General features: G+C 36.7%; 1 protein-coding gene across 1 annotated transcript in view; it reads right to left on the reverse strand.

The window, feature by feature from the left end:
* Nucleotides 1-22504, reverse strand: part of Uqcc1 (Ubiquinol-cytochrome c reductase complex assembly factor 1) — a 296050-nt gene that overhangs the window by 262773 nt on the left and 10773 nt on the right. The window lies entirely within an intron of this gene.

Consider the following 22504-nt stretch of genomic DNA (forward strand, 5'->3'; position numbering starts at 1 on the left):
AAAATGAACCTAAAAGGACCACTTGATTATAATATTAAAGCTTGATAGGATCTAATATCTTCGAGAAAATGTATGTTTCTCGTAAATACAGCTGCTTATAATATACAAAGCCTTGTTTATAATTATTGTGCGTGAATAAGAATCATTCAATTATTTTGTCTATAAAAAAAAGGAAAAAATAAGCTTCATTAGACCTTAATATTATTATTTTAAGGCTTGATATGATGGTATATTTGTGAGAAAATCTCTGTTTTTTCGTAAATGCAGCGGTCTCTTATAAACAAAGTGTTCATTATAAAAATTGTGCGTTAATAAAATTTATTATATCATATTGTATATAAAAAAAGGTAAAAAAATGAGCCCTATAGAGCGTTTTTATCATAATTTTAGGGCTTGATAAGATAAATTTTCTTCGACAAGATCTCTGTTTTTGGTAAATGCAGCGGCTTATTATAAACACAGCGTTGTTTATAATTATTTTGCTTGAATAAAATGTAGTACATCATATTGTATATAAAATTAGGAAAAACCTTAGCCTTACAAGACCTTAAGATTATAATTTAAAGGATTGATACAATCAAATTTCTTCGAGAAATCTCTGTTTTTCTGTAAATTCAGCTGCTTATTTATAACAAAGCGTTGTTTAAATTATTGTGCATGAATTAAATTAAATAGATCATATTGCATATAAAAAATAGAAAAAAATTAGCCTCATTGGACCTTTACCTGATAATTTTAAGGCTTGATAGGATCAAATATTTTTGAGAAAATCTCTGTTTTTTTGTAAAAGCAGCGGCTCATTATAAACTAAGCGTTGTTTATAATTATTGTGCGTGAATAAAATTTATTAGATTATATTGTACATAAAAAAAAGGCTCAATAGGACCACTTCCTTATAATTTTAAGGTTTGATAGGATCTAATATTTTTGAGAAAATCTCTGTTTTATTGTAAATGCAGCTGCTTGTTATAAACAAAGCGTTGTTCATAATTATTGTGCGTGAATTAAATTTATTAGATCATTTTGTATATAAAAAAAAAAAAAATGAGCCCGAAAGTACCACTTGATTGTAATTTTAAAGCATGTTAGGATGTTATATCTTAGAGAAAAAAAATCTTTGTTTCTCGTAAATCGAGCTGCTTATTGTAAACAAAGCGTAAAAAAAATTTAGTATATCATATTGTATATAAAAAAAGGCAAAATATGAGCCTAATAGGACCACTTGATTATAGTTTTAAAGTTTGATAGGATCGAATATCTTCGCGAAAATTTCCGTTTCTCGTAAATGCAGCGGCTTCATTATATACAAAGCTTTGTTTATAATTATCGTGCCTGAAATAAAATGATTAGATAGTGTTTAACATAAAAATGAAAGAATGTGAGTTTTCTTAGACCTTTCAATTATTATTTAAGTTATTTTAATGTCCGGAATTTGAATGTTGTAATATTGTTTATTAAATTTGTGTTGGCTGCTTTTTTGTTTAATATTTGTATGTTACAATTACCGTAATGTACTTTAACCACTTTCGTAATGAGTGGAAGCACTAATTGAAATGCCGAGCGCGTATTTAAGCCTTTCAAATGTTATCTTGAAAAGATTTTTTTTACTGACCACTCCATATAGTCCAGCAGCTAGCTTCAGCTACATTGGTTGCAAGGGAGGTCTGGGGAAGTTCGTGGTTTCGTAGGGATGGTCAAGTTTTCCGTCAGGAATACGTCAAAGATGTCTGGGTCTTAGTCTGGTGAGCTGGGATAGCGAGTCGGTTCACTCGGAAGCTTAATGTTGATATCGAGGTTTAATTCAATAGGTTGATAATCATATTGGAGTTAAATTTTTCTTCCAAAAATTGAATTAATGGTACAGCAGCTTCGGAAGAATAAAGTTAACATTAAAATTCTCAATTAACACCATAGGAATCTTAATTTAATCTTTTTTAAGTATTGGAGAACCCTCGTCTGTATGCAGTTATACGTGTTTGTGGATAAATCCAATTATTTCGTTAACAGAAGTGTTAGGTGATATACAAATCGCTACATTAATGATCCCTTTTTTTCTTTGCACTCGACATTTACATGGACAAATTTCTTCTACTGAACTCCCACAAACATTAGCTCTTGTTGTGTTTGGTATACATAAATTTTTCAACTGTTAAAATTTTTACACCATTTAATAACGCATCATAAGATTAGAGATATTTTTACGATATTTTATTTTAAAAATTTTCAATAGACCCACTTGATCTTAAAGTTTACTGTGACTCAGTTTACTTTCAAATTTTCGTGCCCGTTCAGTAACGTCAATCAATTAATAATAAATTTTTTTTATTTTTTATATCAATCACGTATTATCAACTACTAATGGTTGAAACGATGATATTGGTGATGCTAGGAAAAAGTTTTTGTACATTGCCTAAGATTTGAATCCGGGACCTCTGCATGTCAATTAAAAGTCTAGTTCACTGCACCACAACGCGACTTTGTTCTCGCTGTGTAATACAGTACATACACCTATAGAAATATTAGAATATTTAAATATCTGTATGATTTTAAAATTCTACTATCTCCATGACATATAGGCTCCATGCACGAAAATCCCAAACGCCAAAATGTGACTGGATGGTTAGTCCACGTGGTTACAAGAACACATGAAGTAGCAGAGTTTCCTTATATCAATAATTTATTTTTAATGATTTTAAAGTCCTTTTTAATACTTCGATTATCTGAATAAGAATCTTTGATTCCTTAGCTTTACGATAAAATATTTTTTAGCATGAGATTTTGCTTCACGAAGTTGTAGAAAAAATGTATTTCCCTTCATTGCTTCAACGTGTGAGCTTTATTGCATGTGTTACTTCTACTAGGTATTATATGCTATATCTCTCTCACACTTTACTGACAGATGCAATGTAGCTTACACGTACAATCACAAGGAGGGTAGTGCTAGTGACAGTGGTAGTGGTAGTAGTAGTGGTAGTGGTAGAGGTTTTTTTTTGTGAAGGGAGGAGAAATGCATTGAGGCACACCACAGGGACAGTGGTAGTGTGGAACTCAGTGGGTTATTTTAGACCACCCATACCCACTAAACCCCCCCCCCATGCCGCGTTGCTTTTAATACTTCCCGGAACCGCGTTATCATTACTTCAGGGTGATGCCACCAGAGTGACAATAACATCTCACAGCATTAACGAGCTAACTCGCCACCATTTACTAGAGGTGCTGATCCTATCGAGTCCTGAAAAGGACTCGGGGTCCCTGAGAACAAGCACCCTGTCTAGCGCTCCATAGTAGGCCTCTTACCTAGCAAGCACTACTATAAGCTTGATGCTTTCCCTTGCTGATAGGTGAAAAGTACCCATCGCAGCGTGGATCCACATTAGCCTGCCTTTCAACTTAAGGCCCCTTTGCCTCATTTTCGTACTATTTAAGCCTTACCCCTGGCCTCTTCTAGCGCTTTTTCAAATAAAGGGCAGCTCCCTCTGCCAGCTTCGTGCTTGTTGTCCGTTGTTGAGCAAAGGAAGCACCGTGCTGGGCCTGGACACTTTTTTTTCGGTGGTTTGAGCTTTCACACCGGAAGCAAAGCTTCAATCTGTTTTCTTCTTTACAGTTGCCTGAGACGTGTCCATATCTCCAACACTTGCAACATCTTGTTACTTTAATTCTTCTGCTTATTCAGCAGCTTACGAAGCCAACTTGTAACCTGCCTTCCTCTTCTGCTTGTCTGGTAGTTACTTAGTCTACCTTGATCAACGCTAGCCTGTGTCCTCTGACGTTTGGCATTAAGAGAGCTACTTCTGGCTCCTGGCTCTTAAGTCCAAAGGTCCTAGAAAAAGTTTTTTTGACCTCATCTTCCTCTACAATAGCATCCAGGTCTCGGACCTCTAATGTCACTTTTTTGTTGCTCATTTTGACAGTACCCTGTCCGGCTACCGACTTTTCAATTTGCTGTGAGAATGCAATAGCATTTTCTACACCTTTAGCCTTAATAAGTATCTCTCTTTTTTTTGTAGTATCAACATTTTGGACTGCCACATTAGCATTATCAGGGTCAAAGTTCGGCTTCATCGTCTTCAGCACCTTTGCAAAGGTCTGCCTTTCGGCCATCTTCACTACTACTGTTTTTGTGGCGTCCACTTTTGTCTTCTGGCTTGTTTTGTCATTCAGGAGAATCTTTTCTTGTTTGCCACTGCCTGTTTTCTTTTTCTTTGAAGACATGGTTTGCTGGCAATTTTCAGGGCTGTCCGATGGGCTCCTGTTTCTCTTACTTCGTTCTATTCCCTTTAGGGCAGTGTTTAGGGTTTTTTCTGTATATGTCGTCGAAAATTATCTCGCCTTTGTTCCCTCCACTGCAGGGATTCAAACGACGACTTCCAGGCGTCGGTATACAAATCTTCTTTAGTAAGACAGCCTTTTCTCAGCACCTCTGCCTCCTGAAGATGCTTAATCGCGGCTTTAAGCCCATTTTTAACAGCGTTTGCTGTGTTGCCGTACTTATCGTTAATTATTTGTAGCGTCTCTGTAATGTCTTCCGTTGCTGATTTGACTTTATCAGCAACCTGCTGCCGCTTTACTCTGAGCATAGCGACACTTTCTTCTAAAGAGGCAAAAGGCAGAGGCAGAGCTCTTCCCTCGTCTGGTTGCTTAATACCGACACCTTGCTAACCTCGGTGTCGTTAGTGCCTATACTCGACAGGCTTCCTCTTCGTCCTTTGTCTGTAAGGAAAGGCCATAAAACATTTAGTAGTCCCTGTTGGCCATGAGACACGTCTTTGTGACCCCCCCCCCCCCAGAATCCGTGGGGCCTGTGTCAGTCACCCGAGCTTTCACTGGATCGGAACTGCCGGCGGATTCCCTCAGAGAGGTTACCGCCTGGGGTACTTGTTTTGCATCGACGTTTTTCATTGTGGCATCTTTTTAGTGTCGTACTGACCCGCGAAAGCCAGCACTACCCTTTTTTCTAGAAATAAGTATTTGGAAAGGGTTAAAACCAGGGCAGCAGCCCTCTCTGTCACCAGAGAAGACCGCTACTTGCTCGGGCCGGCCGGGAGTCGCCACTCTACCTCAGTCCCACCCACGGAGACTGCCCTGGCGTTGAGTAAAAAGTGTAAAAATGGTGTTCGTGTGTAATGTATGTATTTGTTGGTACACAACGGTCATCCTAGCGAGACGAGCGGCAGGTGTACAGTCCCGAGACCGCGCCGACGACCCCACAAAACGGGCTGGCGTAAGGCACTAATGTGCCGCCATATAGCCTCCTCAGTGGTAGTAAGCCTAGATTAGTCGGCCCACCACGTCTTTTTTGTTCATGAGGCGTACAGCCATATCAGATGTGGTTACCCAGACTTACCCGGGCCTCATCATCCGGCTTCACCCGTCGCCAGGCTCCCAACGCAAGCCCGGTAAAGGACCCGCCACACGCAACCGAGAACAATCTGTAAGTGTCCCTGTGTTTATTTAGTAAGAGTGTGTGATGCATGTATCTGAGAAGAATGTTCTAACCGCCGCTTACTTCTATACACGACGGGTGCTAGTTTTTGTTGGCCCGCATCAAGCAATGGAGTGCCACCCACGGAAGCAGCAAAAAGCGAAGACCAAGGAGCACAAGCAGAGCCGGCCCATGCATCCACACCGACGGAGGCATGGGGCACTAGTCCCCCGTCCACATCGCCGCAGATACACACGCCCCCCGATCCACGCCCCGGACCACCACCACAGAGAGTCACCCCAGCTGCCCATCGTCACCTCTTACTTTAAGAGGATGCCCCTATCCGCCACCCGGGGAAGCGCCCGGTATGGAGAAACTAGCGAAAACCCCACCCGGGAGTAGTAGTAGTAGTAGTAGTAGTAGTAGTAGTAGTAGTAGTAGTAGTAGTAGTTTTTTTTTTTTTTTTTTTTTTTTTTTGTGGAGGGAGGGGAAATGCATTGAGGCACACCGCAGGGACAGCGGTAGTGTAGGACTCGGTGGATTTTTTTTATTAGACCACCCATACCCATTAAAACCCCCCCCCCATGCCGCGTGGCTTTTGATCTACCCCGGAACCGCGTTAGCATTACTTCGGGGTGGAGCCACCAGGCAGACCATCGCGTCTCACAGCATTAACGAGCTAACTCGCCACCATTTGCTAGAGGTGCTGATGCTCTCGAGTCCTGAAAAGGACTCGGGGTCCCTGAGGACCAGCACCTTGTCTAGCGCTTCATAGTAGGCCGCCTACTTAGCCAGCACCACAATAAGCTTAATGCTTTCCCTTGCTGATAGGTAAGAAGTACCCAGTGCAGCGTGGGTCCACATAAGCCTGTCTTTCAACTTAAGGCCTTTCTGCCTTATTTTGATCCTGCTTGGGCCTTACCCCTGGCCTCTTTCAGGGCTCTTCTGAATAAAGGGCAGCTTCCGCTGCCTGCTTCGTGCTTGTTGTCCGTTGTTGGGCAAAGGAAGCACCGTGCTGGGCCTGTACACTCTTTCTTCCGGTGGTTTGAGCTTCCACACCGAAAGCACAGCTTGGATCTGTTTTCGTTCTCACAGTTGCCCGAGACGTGTCCATATCCCAGGCACTTAAAACATCTTGTTACTTCGATTTTTCTTCGTATTCGGCAGCTTACGAAGCCAACTCGTAACCTGCCTTCCTCTTCTACTTGTCTGGCAGTTGTTTCGTCCACCTTGATTAAAGCCAGCCTCTGTCCTCTGGCATTTGGCTTTAAGAGAGTAACTTCTGGCTCCTGGCTCTTAAGTCCAAAGGTCTTAGCGAAAGCCTTTTTGACCTCGTCTTCCTCAACAATGGCATCCAGGTCTCGGACCTCTAAAGTCACTTTTCTGCTGCTTATTTTGACAGTACCTTGTCCGGCTACCGACTTTTCAATTTGCTGTGAGAATGCAGTAGCATTCTCTACACCTTTGGCCTTAATAAGTATGTCTCCTTTTTTTGTAGTGACAACACTTTGGATTGACACGTCAGTCTTATCGGGGTCAAAATTCGCCTTCATCGTCTTCAGCACCGTTGCAAACGTTTGTCCTCCAGCCATCTTCACTACTACTGTTGTTGTGGCGTCTACTTTTTTCTTCTGGCTTGTTTTGTCATTCAGGGGAATTTCTTCTTGTTTGCCACTAACTGTTTTCTTTTTTTTTAAAGACGTAATATGCTGGCGTTTCTCAGGGCTGTCCGATGGGCTCCTGTTTCTTTTGCTACGTTCTATTTGTTTTAGGGCAGTGTTCAAGGTCTTCTTCTGAACATGCCGTCAAAAATTATCTCGCCTTTTTTCCCTCCACTGCAGCGATTCAAATGACGACTTCCAAGCGTTTACGTACGTTTCTTCTTCGTAAAGAAAGCCTTTTCTTAGCACCTCTGCCTCTTGGAGGTGTTCTAGCGCGGCTTTTAGCCCATTCTTAACAGCGTTCGCTGTGTTGCCGTACTTATCGTTAATTAATTGTAGCGTCTCTGTTATGTCTTTCGTTGCTGATTGGACTTTATCAGCCAATTGCTGTCGCATAACTCTAAGCTTAGTACCATCTTCTTCAAAAGAGGCAAGCTCCTCCCTTGTCTGGTTGCTGAATACTGACACGTTGCTGTCCTCGGTGTCGTTAGTGCCTATACTCGACAGGCTTCCTCTTCGTCCTTTGTCCGTTAGAAAAGGCCATGGAACATTTAGCAGTCCCTGTTGGCCATGAGTCACGTCTTTGTGGCCCCCCCCCCCAGAATCCGTGGGGCCTGCGTCAGTCACCCGGGCTTTCACCGGATCGGAACTGACGGCGGATTCCCTCAGAGAGGTTACCGCCTGGGGTACCTGTTTTACATTGACGTTCTTCATTTTGGCATCTTTTTAGTTTCGTACTGACCCGCGAAGGCCAGCACTACCCTTTTTTTCCTAGAAATAAGCATTTGGAAAGGGTTAAAACCAGGGCAGCAGCCCTCTCTGTTACCAGAGAGAGATGCTACTTGCTCGGGCCGGCCGGGAGTCGCCACTCTCCCTCAGTCCCACCCGCGGAGACTGCCCTGGCGTTGAGTAACAAGTGTAAGAAGGGTGTTCGTGTGTAATGTATGTATTTGTTGGTACACAACGGTCATCCCAGCGAGACGAGCGGCAGGCGTACAGTCCCGAGACCACGCAGACAACCCAACAAAACGGGCTGGCGTAAGGCACTAAGGTGCCGCCATATAGCCTCCTCAGTGGTAGTAAGCCTAGATTAGTCGGCCCACCACGTCTTTTTTGTTCTTGAGGCGTACAGCCATATCAGATGTGGTTACCCAGACTTACCCGGGCCTCATCATCCGGCTTCACCCGTGGCCGGGCCCCCAACGCAAGCCCGGAAAAGGACCCGCCACACGCAACCCAGAACAATCCGTAAGTGTCCCTGTGTTTGTTTAGTAAGAGTGTGTGATGCATGTATCTGAGAATAATGTTTTATCCGCCGCTTACTTCTATACACGATGGGTGCTAGTTTTTGTTGGCCCGCATCAAGCAATGGAGTGCCACCCACGGAAGCAGCAAAAAGCGAAGAACAAGGAGCACAAGCAGAGCCGGCCCATACATCCACACCGATGGAGGCATGGGGCACTAGTCCCCCGCCCACACCGCCGCAGATACACACGCCAGCGCCACACACGCCCCCCGATCAACGCCCACGACCACCACCATAGAGAGCCACCCCAGCTGCCCATCGTCACCTCTTATTTCAAGAGGATGCCCCTATCCGCCACCCGGGGAAGCGCCCGGTATGGAGAAACTAGCGAAAACCCCACCCGGGAGTAGTAGTAGTAGTACTGCTACTGCTGCTGCTGCTGCTACTGCTGCTGCTGCTGCTACTGCTGCTGCTGCTGCTGCTGCTACTGCTAGCAGTAGTAGTAGTAGTAGTAGTAGTAGTAGTAGTAGTAGTAGTAGTAGTAGTAGTAGTAGTAGTAGTTGTATTTTTTTTTTTTTTTTTTTTTTTGTGGAGGGAAGGGAAATGCATTGGGGCACACCGAGAAAAAATTATGATAGTTTTAGACGGGATTCGAACCCAGTATCCCTTAAGTATCGTTAGCTAGGAGGCTATCACGCTAACCACTAAGCTATTGAAGCTCTGTCTGTACTAAATGTAGGCCTTGAATAATTTTAGGTTGAGACTTTCGTCAAATTCTCCCAGTAGTAAAAAATGGAAGCAAAATTACTATTGTTTAAAAAAACCATAAAATTTTCCAATTTTTGGCCTTTATTTAATATTTTTTTCATTTAAAAAATAGTATACGTTCAATTGGTAAAAAATTTTCTTTATAGCTACTGGATATAGGAGAAGGCAAAATTAAAACTTTTATAATTCCTCAGACATGAAAAACAAATGATATATGTTCTAAAATTTTTAATAATGATAATGATTTTTTTATAAGTTAAGCTATATTAACATCTCACAATGAATACACTCTACTTGAATTGGAAAATTAGACCACTTGTAACAGTTATTATATAAGGCTTTACGAATATATTTACATTATACATGGGGAAGCTGGGGGGGGAGTGGGGAGGGGAGGTGGGGGGCTGGGGGGAAGCTATATATAAGTAGGATTACTCGAAAAATGCAAGAAAATGGAAGAATAACTATCTTATTTGGGGGGAGCGGGGGGGAGCAAAACCTCGCTCTAACTCTTACGACTATTTTATATATATCATGATTATAGAATTGCTATTGATCTAAGGTTGAAACCTATGAATAATAGTACGATTCTTAAAAAACATATCGAAACTTTCACAGAAATTATGAAGGAAAATCCAACAACAAAAAAGGACAAACATTTAATCAAATTACAAATGTAAAAAAAACAACTAAATTTTAAAATTAATTTTTTTAAGAAAAACCGGCCAGCAAAAACATACATACAATAAACCATTGACTGCACAATGCGGTGCTATTATAGTTTCAAACTAAGAACTTCCAGAAAGCTTTGATCTTTAAAGATACCCAAAAATATTATCCGACGATTATCGTAAAGAAGCATTTTTAAATAAATCTCAGTTTCTCAATCCTATGATGTGTTTATTATTTTTTCCCTTAGATCAAGGATAAGGAACTCGTTATTTCAAAAATTACTGAAATGAGAGCGAAAAACTAACTATATTACAACATTATTCTAACAGACTGTCTTAAAGACTAAACGAAATAGATTTTAATCTATCATTATATAGAGGATGGCTAACGCAACAATTTTTATTTATTCTTACATCATGATTGAGTATAACCATTTAAACTATTCAAGATATAATCAAAAAAATTTAAGAATTAAATGTAATCAAGGTTCATTAGACGCAATTATTAATAGTGCATCCAACATTTCTAAGAATTTTGAGACAAAGGAAAAAATTGGAAATCTTTTAACACTTCCATCTACATACTTATCCAAGTCCAAGATAAATGTAGAAACATTATCAAGATGGAATGTGTACGATGAGAAAATGTGGTAGACTAGATTTATTTGTAGCAGTAACATGTAATACTGAATGAAAAGAATCCAAGATAATTTTATCAAAAATTGCCAAAAATTCGACGCCAAACGATATTGCAAACATAACTGTTAGACTATTTCATTTAAAATTAATGTCAGTTCTGGATGACATCATGAAAAATGAAATGTTCTGTAAAGTATTAGCATACGTTCATGCCATTTAATTTCAAAAACACGGTCTACCTCAAGCACACATTTTAATACCTTTGCATCCCGATAAAAAAATTATTACACCTAAACAAATTGATGCATTAAAAATCCAAAAATTAAAAGACCAAGACGAACAAATATTTAATGAAATTAATAGTTACGTTGATGCTAGATATGTAGGTACAATGGAAACAGCCTAAAGATTGCAAGAATTTTCAATTTGTGGTAGAAGCCACACACTTGTTAATTTAGCTGTTCACCTTGAAAACAAACAAAACCTTGTATTCGAAGAAAACAATACTGAAACTATTATAGAAAACTACGAAACACGTATGTGAACGAAACAAGTACGTAAACATTCCAGAATACTACATTTTTTTAAATAAGTTAAAAATTTGGAAAAGAATAAAAAATTTAATAAAAATTACTGCAATAGGAAGACTCAATATTGTATCTCCTAAAGATCATGAAAGATTTTTTTTTAAACTTGTATTAAATGAAGTAACTGGTTCGACATCGTTCAAAGACATGAGAACATATAAAGGAATAACACATGAGACTTTCAAAGATACTGTAATTTCAATGGGTTTAATAGACAATGATGAAAGAAAAGATGACATTTTTAAAGTAGCAATTGCTGTTATGTTTTCATATAAATTAAGACAATTTTTTGCTTGGTTTTTAAATTTAGAAAACGTTTAAGGTGATAAAATATGAAATAAATACAAAGAATTTTAAACGAAGGATTTGCCTAATAATAAAGAAAATTTAGCTCTTTTACATAATAACTAAATTTTAGAATCAGATAAATCATGTAAATGCTGTAATTTACCTACACCAAAAAAAAAAGAAGAATAAAAAAGAAGATTTAGATGATAAAATACTTTTCAGAAAATTAATATTTAACTCAATGTATAAAAAAGTTAAAACAATGACTAGAAAAAAATATTTCATATTATTTACGAACAAAAAAATAACATTTTCTTTATAGATGGTTTAGAAGGGTTGTGAAAAACTATTTGTATAAAACGTTAATTTATTTTTTATTTCTCAAAATAAAAAAATTATGTCAATGGCATGGACTGGCATAGCATTAACTTTGCTCCTAAAGGGGATGACAAACCATAGAACTTTCATACTCACTTTGGATCACAATAATATAGAGAAAGCCTTTTTAGAATTTAAGTCAGATGTAAAAAAAAATTAAGAGAAGTTGATTTAATTATTTTGAATAAGGCTTCAATGACCCCAAAAAAAAGCATGGAGAATAGTTGACAGAACGTTACGAAATTTATGTAATTCTAAAAAATATTTTGGAAATAAATTAACTATTTTAGGAGGTAATTTTCGTCTGATTCTCCTACTGATAAGAAACGGTAATAGAAAAATTATAACTAAACAAACTATAAGATCTTTATTTTTATGGAACTCATTCCAAATTTTAAAACTAGAAATCAATACTCGTTCCAACGACAAAGGATTTTCAAAAGTATTATTAAAAATTGGGGAAAGGGAAATAAAAACTTTTAACATTCCTAAAAATTGGATATTAAATGATGTATGTTCTCAAATATTTTCTAATATCTATAATTGTTCAATGAATAGTGTTATACTAACATCACATAACGAGTACACCGGTTATTTAAATAATAAAAGACTTAAAAAATTGACTGGGGCAATTAAAACTTACTATAGTGTAGATAACGCAACTTATAAAGGAGTTAATAAATCGGACGATAATATTTATTTAAATTTTACAGTGGAAATGTTGAACAATATTCGACAAGGGTTACCACCATATAAACTAAATCTAAAAATTGGTACAATAGTGATGTTACTGAGAAATTTAAGTACATCAGATGGACTCTGTAATAGAACACGTTTACGAATCACAAAATTATTACAGTAAAATATAGAAGGAGAAATAATAACTGGAGAAAACATTGGAAATAGAGTCTTAATTCCAAGAATAACTTTAGACACAGTAAACACCTCAACATTACCTTTTATTTTGTATCGTAAACAATTTCTAATCGTTACGGCATTTGCTATGACAATAAACAAATTTGAAGGTCAAAGTTTCGATAAATTAGGTTCGTATCCAAGAAAATCCTTATTTTCTCATGGTCAATCACATGTGGCTTAATGAACATGCAGAAATAAAAATAATTTATTCATTCAAGTAGAAAGAGAAAAAAATACAGAAATAGAAAATATTGTTTGGAAAGAGATTTTTACATAATTAATTGACTTGACTTGATTATTCTTCTAGATAAATCGGCAAAATTTATGACAATAAATTAAGAGCTACGATATTCATGAATATTTTATCATTTAACAATAATACAAGACAATACAAGACAATGATGTTATAAATACACGGGAGAACCCTCTACAATAATACGCTGAAGGTAAACAGTTTACCTATTTGACATGGTTTCTGTATAAAATGTAATTGTTGGTCTATAGTGTGTGAGATTTTTGCGTAAAAAAGAGAGTCTCGAAAAGATCTTCAAGATTAGACGGAATATTGACTAATTTATGAATGTAAGCATAATTACTTCCACTGCGCGAGACCTGTTTATAAGTTTGTGCAAAGGTACAAAGAATTACGCAAGCGACACTGTTAATTTTAATAGAATACAAATTAACTTTATTAAAACTCAGCCTTGCTGTCTTGATACAATAATCTTACCGTCGTATGCAACTGTCATGCGCAGCATCGGTTATGCACTCAAGTACTACATAAATTGACAAAGGTGGCGGTCTGTGCAAACTTCACATCCAACACTTCCTTCAGTTTCACAGAACGCCAATCTCAAGTTGTCTTTGACTGACTGTCTTATCATTACGTTGTTCTTTAATTTTAATATGAGCAGGAATCATTTAACGCAGTTCTTTAAAAAAAAATAAACAAAAGGAAATATATATCTTTATATAAGGTGACTTATGAGGACTTTACGTGCTTTTAGAATATATACTTTAGGGTAGTCGTTAAAAATTAAATTTTTTCAGGCACCCAAAAAAAACTTTCCTTTTGACGAAAAACTACGGGAAAAATTTTCTTTTTTGAAAAAAAAAAAAAAAGTAAAATAACACGGGCCACCGGCCAATTACAGTTTATTTTTCGATAAAATTGCAGTTTTTTCAATATATTCTGAAGATTCAAATTTTAATCAAAAATGACAAAAACGTGCTTGTAGGATATGAAATTCTCTACGTAATAGTGTCTTTCGATTTTTAATGAAGTTAATATTGATCCGAGTGATCTCATTAATAAATTCATAACCACTTTTTAATCATCATTTCAAAGACTAAAAAATTAATTTTTCCTAAATTATGAAAAATAAAATGTATTATATTAACTTCATTAAAAATCGAAAGACACTATTACGTAGAGAATTTAATATCCTACAAGCACGTTTTCATCATTTTTAGTTAAAATTTGAATCTTCAGAATATATTGAAAAAAAACTGCTATTTTATCGAAAAATAAACTTCAATTGGCCGGCGGCACGTGTTATTTATTTTTTTTTGCTCAAAAAATGAAATTTTCCCCGTAGTATTTCGTCAAAAGCAAAGTTTTTTTTAGGCGCCTGAAAAAATTTAATTTTCAACGACCACCCTAATATACTTATAACATTTATAAGTTCTGAAGACAGTCCACATGAGTACGATTTTGTCCTCATAATAACCTTTTTTTACATAATAATGTCCACGTAAGTCATCATTGATATATATACATTGATATGTGTAAACATTTCTTCAGTCTTAAAATGAGTGTCGATGTATTCAGTCGGAAATTGGGTAGAACCGTAGGCGGTAGCCAAGGTCCTCCTGGTATTGGATATAAACTTACCTTAGATGGACATTATTGGAACACCAAAACAGCCTTAAGATGCAGTAAATTATGCTTACTTGATTGAAGCAATCAAAAGGCTTACAAATAAATAGATAGCTTTCGAATGTTTAGGTGCAACTTGCGAAAAAAATTTTCATTTATTCAAGCTGATTCAAAAAACTTAAACCTAGACAATTAATACATCGAGAAAATCATTGAGGAACTCCATAAGTATATGAAGTACATGGGTCTTAATATTAATTAGAACAAGAGTTATCGAATTTGGAAAAAATGGCCAAAAACATAGTTTTTTGCAATGTGCGCAAAAACTACTGGACCGATCGGGACTTTAAAAAAAGCATTTTGTTTGTATTTTTATTGCGGTTTATTTTTCATGAAAAACTTCTTTCTTTGCAACGCGTAGTTTTCTCGTGAATCGCGAAAAACCGGTTTTGACAGATTTTGACATTTTTTTTACAGCCACGCTGCAACTTTATTACCAACGCAATCATCTGAAGTAATAAATTTTTAAAATCCTGGTATCAATTTCCGGTTTTTTAGACCCATAATTAGCTAATTCTGTCCGACTAAAATCTGCGCACCATTAAGAAATCTAAAAGCACCTGAATACTTAAACGTATGACATGGAGATACACCTTATACTAGAGCTCGCAACTATACCATCTAAGCCGCCTAATCAAAGCCAACGACGCCGCTTCTCAGAAGGGTATAAAATAGGCCTATACCAGCCCATATTAATCCTTTTTGTCTTTAGCAACGAATTCGGCACTTTGGCTAGAGAGATCTGCTCTTCAAAGCGCTGTAGTACATTTATTTGTTACCGTAATAAGTGGAGAAATTATATCTACATATTGATTATTACTCTTTGTATTACACCTTTCACTTTATACACTACTCTGACTAAACGGGCGACAAAGAGGCTACTACAGTCTCCTAGTTTTCCCCGTTTACCAGTGATTTCTATCTTACGTTACTCGGGTAAGAAGCGGACCTTCAGGCAGAGATGAGTAGAGAGATTGCTAACGCCAATGCTACGGCGTGAGACAACTTTTTTCCACTGATCGGGGCGACCCGCCGCGGCCAGCCGTCGAACCAAGGCGCACATTTTTCGAGAGTGCGAGACTCGTATCGAAGAGCGTGCGCCTACAAGAAGAGAAGTGGATTCGCATGGAAATGAGCATATAGGCGCACATTTTGGCGACACGTATAGAAGTAATAGAAGTGGTATACCGAATGTGTGCCTACGAGGAGAGGAGTGGAAATGTTGACTATAGCTATATATCTGAGCGCACAGCCAAAGCAAGCGACGACACGAGTTTTTCTCTTATGACTGCAACCGAGTATATGCTATATATATTTAACTGATTTTTGCTCCCACTCTGTTTTCTTTATTTTGAAAAAAAAATTCAGCTATTTTTTTAAGGATGGCAGTTCAATTATAATCCCTAATTTATCTTTTTTCCTCATAATTGTCTTGAACTGTAGGACAAGCTCCACACTCAGAGAGCTATTCACAATGGAGATGAATGATACGCAGTACGCATACAGCAGAGTACTTAAAACCACGTAAGATGGCGTGACGCCAGCTTTTGTATCGTTGCTGCTCCTCTCGTGTGCTGTGATATAGTCTCCCAACGCATAGAGTAGCTGTCCTACCGTATAGCAGTGGAGGCATGTGTTTTTTCAACGGTTCTGTCATTGCTATACGCCGTGACAAGTTATAACTGTGCAGCAAGGTGCTTTGTACTAAGTACTCTAAGTATAATATTTTAACCATCTGCTCTCTCAACGTTGGCGATCCTCTAAAATTACGTGTTCTCAAAGAAAGAAAGCATTGTTATATTATAATTATACTTAATAGTATACATTTAGTCATTATTAAGTAACTTTCGTCACTATTAAATCACTTTTTTTATTATTTGATGGTGTGATTCAAATCTTATAGTCGATAATTTTATTAAAGGGCCATTTCTTTTTATTAATCTGGGATAATGCACTAAAATATGAAATCTTGGTTTTAAATGACCGAAAAACTTAATGAACAACTTGTGATGATCATTAATCAAAATTTCCAATTGTAATATTAAACTTCAATAACACGAGAAAAGACTTACAGTGTGTCAACGTAATGTTTAATTATATAAAAGTATATTACAATGCAACGAATACTGAAGAAATACGTGCGATATACTTAGTACAAAGCACCTTGCTGCACAGTTATAACTTGTCACGGCGTATAGCAATGACAGAACCGTTGAAAAAACACATTCCTCCACTGCTATACGGTAGGATAGCTACTCTATGAGTTGGGAGACTATATCACAGCACACGAGAGGGGCAGCAACGATACAAAAGCTGGCGTCACGCCATCTTACGTGGTTTTGAGTACTCTGCTGTATACGTACTGCGCATCACTCGTCTCCGTAGTGAATAGCTCTCTGAGTGCAGAGAGTATTGATGATTAAAAGTGGCTTTTAGATTTCTAAAAATCCAAGTTTCGGTGGCTAAGTTGGTTGATGCTTATGCCGCCGCTCGAACTGTTTTGCTGTCACGGGATCGATTTCAACTTTCTGCAGATTTTTTTTGTAAAATGCAGTTCATCGTTCTGGTCAAATTTCTTTTATTAATGTTTTATTTAAATTTATAAACAATGTTGCCGACTTTTTTTTTTTTTTTTTTTAAGTTGAAATGAATATATATTTTATACTTAATCTATTCAATAATTTAGTAAGTTGATACTTCTCGTTGGCAAGGCCATTTCGCAATTTCATAATAATAAAATTAATTTCTTAAGATGTGAGATTAATTCATACATTTTAAAACTTACAAGAAATTATAAACATTTAGTGTAAGAATTAACACTCAATGATGAAAAAAAAAAAATTTGGCATGTTTCTACGGCATAACGAATTTTTTTAAATATATTATTAATTTGTTAATAAAAAAAAGAAACTATAACTCATGATTGAATAGATTAAGTATAAAAAATATATTCATTTCAACGTTAAAAAAAAAAAAAAGTTGGCAACAATGTTTATAAATTTAAATAAAACATTAATAAAAGAAATTTGACCAGAACGATGAACTGCATTAAAAAAAAAAAAAAAATCTGCAGAAAGTTGAAATCGATCCCATGACAGCAAAACAGTTCGAGCGGCGGCATAAGCATCAACAAACTTAGCTACCGAAACTTCGATTTTTAGAAATCTGAAAGCCACTTATAATCATCAATAACCTCTGGAGCTTGTCCTACAGTTCAAGACAATTATGAGGAAAAAAGATAAATTAGGGATTATAATTGAACTGCCATCCTTAAAAAAATAGCTGAATTTTTTTTTCAAAAAAAAAAAATAAAAATAAAAATAAAGAAAACAGAGCGGGAGCCAAAATCAGTTAAATATATATAGCATATACTCGGTCGCAGTCAAAAGAGAAAAACTCGTGTCGTCGCTTGCTTTGGCTGTGCGCTCAGATATATAGCTATAGTCAACATTTCCACTCCTCTCCTCGTACACACATTCAGTATCCCCCTTCCGCGTCTCTCCAAAATTTGCGCCTATATAATCATTTTCACACGAATCCACTCCTCTTCTCGTAGGCGTACGCTGTTCGATACGAGTACTAAGATGTGCACCCGGTTCGACGGCTGGCCGCGGCGGGGCGCTTTGATCAGTGCCAAAAAGTCGTCTCGCATTGTAGCATTGGCGTTAGCAATCTCTCTACTTATCTCTGTCACTATGGTATTAACTATACGTATACTGTACTTTTGCGTAGACGCAGACGATAGTGTCAAACTGTCAACTGTCTTTCTGAGCGTACCTTCGAAAAAAACAAGTCAGTGTAAAGTAAATTAGTGTACTTTTATGGTTGGTATGATAGTCAAATAACAAAATTCGTGCATTATGAAGCTAACTTTTGATGTTGCAAGTATAAACTTGTATTTTATTACATACTTAGGGCCCTAGTCATTAACTGCTTCCTTAAAACATCGTAGAAGGACTTGTGTTGTTCGTACAAGGGTTAGCTTGATTGTTGATAAAATTTATAGTTCTGTTTATATTTAAGTTTCTTTCTATTATTATAGCTATGCATCTGTATTTCGAGATTGGCTTTTGCACGATGTAGGGTTGAAAAATCAGCTCGTTCTTTTTGCTGCATTAATATCACGTACTACAACAGGCATAATTTAGTAAAGTACAGTGTACCGGCAAAACATTTAAGTAACATAAAAGTTGCGAAAGAAAAAAATATTTTGCCTATTCTTCCGCTAGTGGAAGACCTTATAACTTAAGTTAAAGAGTTTGAATTGAAAAACGCACTTTTTGTAGTAGAACATAACTTACCGATCCAACTCGCGAATTACTTGATCTCTTTTATACAAGAGCTCTGTAAAAAACCGAAGATTGTCGAGCGAATGGGCATAAAAAATGAAAAGTGTACTTATTCAATCAAAAATATTGTGAGCGCTTGCCAATATTAAAAAGCTTTTAACATTTAAGAAAATCAACACTCCTTAATTTTACTATTGAATCAAGAGATAGTTCTTTAAAAAAATATACATCGTCGTTCAATATTTAAATCCCTTAAACAGTAAGGTTGTAACTCACTTATTGAGTTTGTTTAAACGCAAAACAGTGCGGTGCTAGAGATATTTTTAAAATTTATGAAAGAAAACAAAAATTCCCAGCGCCAACTTGTCGCTGTATGCTGAGTCTGCGCGGTTACGAGAATACATGGAGTATAATGATTGCTTAAGGTCAATAACATCAAGATCCTTTCTAATAGTCTAAATATCTCAATTAGAATACCTAACTCCTTAACTTTACGATGATACATTTTCAGCGTGAGATTTTGATTCAATAAGTTGTAAAAGAGACATATGTTTTTTTGTTGCACGTAAATGTGAGCTACATTTCATGTGCCAGTAAAGTATGTGAGAGAGATAGAGGACTCTTAGTAGTACTAACACATGCAATATAGCTCACATGTACAAGCAACAAAGGAACAAATGTCTCTTACAAATTACTAAAGCAAAACCTCACACTAAAAAAAAAAATCATCGTAAAGTTAAGGAGTTAGGGATTCTATCCAAGATGATTAGGCTACTAGAAAGGATCTTGATATTAATGAAAAAAATTATCGACTTTAGGTAACCGTGCTTCTCCTTGTATTCTCGTTACTACATTACTATTTCTTTTAAAATCGGCAGGCTCCATTATATATATTATAAAAACGCCCTATTATAGATCAATTTTCTAATTCAGAAGTTTTTCGGTTGGTATTAATAAGTAATAAGAACATAGATCAGATCAACATGCTGTGTAGCACAATCAATAAGGTTCCTGACTACCAATCCATACGATTTAAGTTCGATTCTTGGAGTCCAAAAAATTTGAAAATTTTTTTTACCCATACATAATATATAATACATGTGTGTGCGTATGTATCTTACTAATATATAAAGCAAACTCGCTAAAACTGTCGTAATTGCTAACCGCGAAAACTACTAAACCGATTTTTCTGAAATTTTACATGTTAATTCTTGATGATTCTGAGATAGTTTTCACATAGCTTTTTTCTTAAAAAAGTTAATAACAGTAGCGATAAATAAGCTCAAAGTTTTGCTAAAATAATCTAGATTTGCGCTTTAGTTCAGTAGAATCCGCGAGATGGCGTCAAGGTAAAATTGAAGCCGCCCGCAATCAAATATAGTGAAGAGTGATCATAAGATGCCCCATCGAGTGGACAGGAACCCATTACACCAACAACAGACGAATCTGTCGTGCAGCTGGGCATCCCGGCTACTGATGATACTCTTTTTTCATGGACAAGCAAAATAAATCGCTTTTTACCCCAGATCCCCAAAGTAAACGAGTGCCCTAGAAAAACATGCTTTCAGAACGCTAACATCTTCGGTAGAATACCAGGAAACGTTCCTAGCCAGAGCACAACCTACTTCAGCACTTCAGAGCTTTATAGCCATTGAACCATCCAACCTGGCGCCGTCAGAGAATTTTCTACTTCGAATATGAGCCAGAGAAGACAGCCCGGAAGAGTTCGGGCAGCTACAACGGCCTTCTTCTTAGTGGTCGTCCTAACGGTATACCTACAGAGAAGGTATTCTCCAGGCCCACTTTCCTGACTAACGATGAACGCACAGTGGGCAAAAACGGGTTTTTTCGTTCCAAAATCGTAGAACTCGCGGACGGAAATAGATAAATTGATAATTCTGTTTGGATGTTGTAGTTCACTTAATGCAGAATATAGGAAAATTATAGGGGGGTATAACATACATTGTTCTAACCTCAAAAAAAAGTCTAATTCTTGGTTATTTTCCAGAAAAATCAAGAAACATGCTCAAAAAAAAAGTAACAACTGAAAAACATGTAAAAGTAAATACATTGATGCCATTATACCCGAATATTAATTTTATACTGATTTTATTTCTTATACTGACTCAACATAACCTCAATACACGCATGAAATGAAAATATGCTACTTAGTTTAAAAAATCACTGTAAATCGTCCTAAAAAAATTAACATATGAATTATTTTTCCAGATACAAACACAAATCCCATAACAAACCACTGTAGAATCGCAATTTCTATTATTTTCCTGTTTTATAACCTCAAAAATTATTAAAACTTATGTTAGGAAAAAAAGGAAATTTTCTTCTATATTTAAGAATATTGCCTTACTGTAAAAAAATTTGTGTTAAACATTACCTATTTATGCAGCAAAGAAAAGAACTGTATCTACAACAATAGTGAAAGTGACGTCGATGAATTAGAATCATTTAACGAGTGTGATGAGAGTGATGATGAAATGTGTATATAATAAAAACGCTGGATAATTAGATAATCAAAAAACTGTTTTTTAATAATTTTTGAGGTTATAAAACAGAAAAATAGTATAAATTCCGATTCTACAGTGGTTTGTTCTGGGATTTATGTTTGTATCTGGAAAAATAATTCATATGTTAATTTTTTTAGGACGATTTACAATAATTTTTTAAACAAAGTAGCATATTTTCATTTCATGCATGTATTGAGGTTATGTTGAGTCAGTATAAGAAATAAAATCAGTATAAAATTGATATTCGGGTATAATGGCATCAATGTATTTACGTTTATATGTTTTTCAGTTGTTACTTTTTTTTTGAGCCTGTTTCTTGATTTTTCTGGAAAATAATCAAGAATCGGACTTTTTTCTGAGGTGAGAACAATGTATGTTATACTCCCGTATAATTTTTCTATATTCTGCATTAAGTGAACTACAACATCCAAAAAGAATTATCAATCTATCTATTTCCGTTCGCGAGTTATACGATTTTGGAACGAAAAAACCCGTTTTTGCCCACTGTGGAACGGTTCGTTATCCGGGGAACGACCTGGAGACGAGATACTCTTAGGTCAGCGTCGTACTTCCCTTCCTGTACGGTCTCCGCACACAGAGACCCAAAGGATAAGCGCCAAGCTACCTGCAGCTGGCTCTCGATCGTCAAGAATAATAATAAGGAATAGCTGCAAGTTTCACCACTGGCCCTTTTCAGGGCCATAATAAGTGTTTACGTTCCCTATACTTAACCATCAATCTCATCGGCCCTTTTCAGGACCGCCTTAGTTTAAATTACCTTGCTAACAAATACATTTTTACTAAAATTTCCGGAGACGATTCGTCAATTAAAAGACTATGTAAGGCCGACTACTATTAAAACAAGTCAGTCATTCACTGGCAGACGTCGCGAGCAAAGTTGTTCGTCGCAAGGCTGGGGACCCTGGTGACCGACGACCCTTTATTAACCTCTTAACTTTCAGCATTCAACCAGGAATTACCGATCTTCTCTAAGGTCTGCTCTGAAAGAACCTGACAGCTATGAAGAAAAAATAATAAACGTGAGCCAACGGGACAGTTTCCAACGGGCAAGCATCACGAACCAATCTTTCCACCTTAGATCACCAAAACAACTGAGTCTGCAAAAAAAGAAGGTGCTTTAGACACCGTACTACAATAGCATGCCAGAGAAGA

Source organism: Copidosoma floridanum, unplaced genomic scaffold, assembly GCF_036245765.1.
Source record: "Copidosoma floridanum isolate Cflo_tuat_1 unplaced genomic scaffold, Cflo_Japanese_pri ptg000030l, whole genome shotgun sequence".
NCBI classification, from domain to species: domain Eukaryota; kingdom Metazoa; phylum Arthropoda; class Insecta; order Hymenoptera; family Encyrtidae; genus Copidosoma; species Copidosoma floridanum.